The sequence below is a fragment of the Limulus polyphemus genome, unplaced genomic scaffold (assembly GCF_000517525.1).
Source record: "Limulus polyphemus unplaced genomic scaffold, Limulus_polyphemus-2.1.2 Scaffold2056, whole genome shotgun sequence".
In the NCBI taxonomy this organism is placed as follows: Eukaryota; Metazoa; Arthropoda; class Merostomata; order Xiphosura; family Limulidae; genus Limulus; species Limulus polyphemus.
In genome coordinates, this window is record NW_013667666.1 from 78179 (window position 1) to 79812 (window position 1634).

Sequence of the window (1634 nt, forward strand, 5' to 3'; positions counted from 1 at the left end):
ACGAGCATGTTTAGTGGACGGGGGATTCAAACCCGCGACTCGCAGATTGCGAGTCGAGCGCCCTAACCACCTGGCCATGCCGGGCCTAAACTAACAATCAATTAATTATATATATATATATATACGTATTTGTTGAGAGAGTCTGGTTAATTACGATTGTATTTTCTTTTTATCACGAGATGGTGTTATAAAATTACATCTTTAAAAAGAGCGTATAAGAGCTTATTGTCGTTGTAATTGTAATAATTGAAATATTTAAACGAAACTTACTTTAAACTCTAGAAGCTGATCGATATTAATATTATTTTTTATATCTTGCTTGCTTGCTAAATTATTGCATAGTTGATATGTGTTCAGTGTATGCAAGTCCGTTAACCGTTGTTACCTAGCAATACGTTATTGTGTTAATTACAATGGGATGTGCCACAACGAAACGTTTGGAGACTCAGTAATAAGCTTAATGAACATAATTGATGTTCCTACTGCTCGTCCCTCTCTTCTTTATGTGAATAAAAGTCACAGAATAAGCCAAGTGTGAGAGCAACAAACTTACAGACTCTGGTATAGTTATGTAAATATATATTTAAGTTGCTTCCCTTATATGTAACTATAAAAAACGCCCATAAAACTGCAAAACAAAAAATGTGAAACCACAAATTTATCTATATTTCCCCATGGACTCAATAAACCTCCATAGGAAATTCGGTGAAGATTCGTCAACAGGGGAGCGAAGTAGTGGTAAAAAAAAAACGTCTATAAAAAACACAAAACGCAAAATGCTAAGTTGAAAATTTATAAGTGCGCCAGCACGGAACTAATGAGCATTCATACCAAATTTGGTGAAGATCCATCCACACCCTGCGAAGTAATTACTTGGACATACACACACACAGTACTGTTATATTTATCTAGATAACAGTAAATACATAGAATTCATTAATCACTATAATATAACAAATGTTACCTTTTGTTTGATTTATAGTGTTTTACTCATCTCTAATAATCTAGAATATTTTAGGTGTTTGGATAGCATATTACATACCGTCACAAGTAATTGCCTGTTATCAAGCGAATTAACTGGTTATCTATTTATTTGTGAATTTGTTTTCTTCGCCAAGCATGAATTTCGGTGAAGAAAACATAGTACTGTTGAAATAAGTTAAAGTCGCCATCTAGTGACTGCTGATCAAACTGACGTAAGCTTGCAAAACTTTAGTGTGTGTGTGTGTGTGTAATGCCTCAAAAATAAAGAATCATCAAATATAGGGCGCCTGATGTTTGTTTTTGAATTTCGCGCAGAGGTACACGAGGGCTATCTGCGCTAGCCGTTCCTAACTTAGCAGTGTAAGACTAGAGGGAAGGTAGCTAATCATCACCACCCACCGCCAACTCTTGGGCTACTCTTTTACCAACGAATAGTGGGATTGACCGTCACATTATAATGCCCGCACGGCTGAAAGGGGCGAGCATGTTTGGTGTGACGGGGATTCGAACCCGCGTCCCTCAGATTGCATGCCAGGCCAGGTCTCAAGAACGGAAAAAAGAAACGGAAGTGATATCCGGATATAAACTACTTCTGTTGATTAAACAACAATTTAATTCTAACAAACAACATGTCACCAGAACGGGTACCT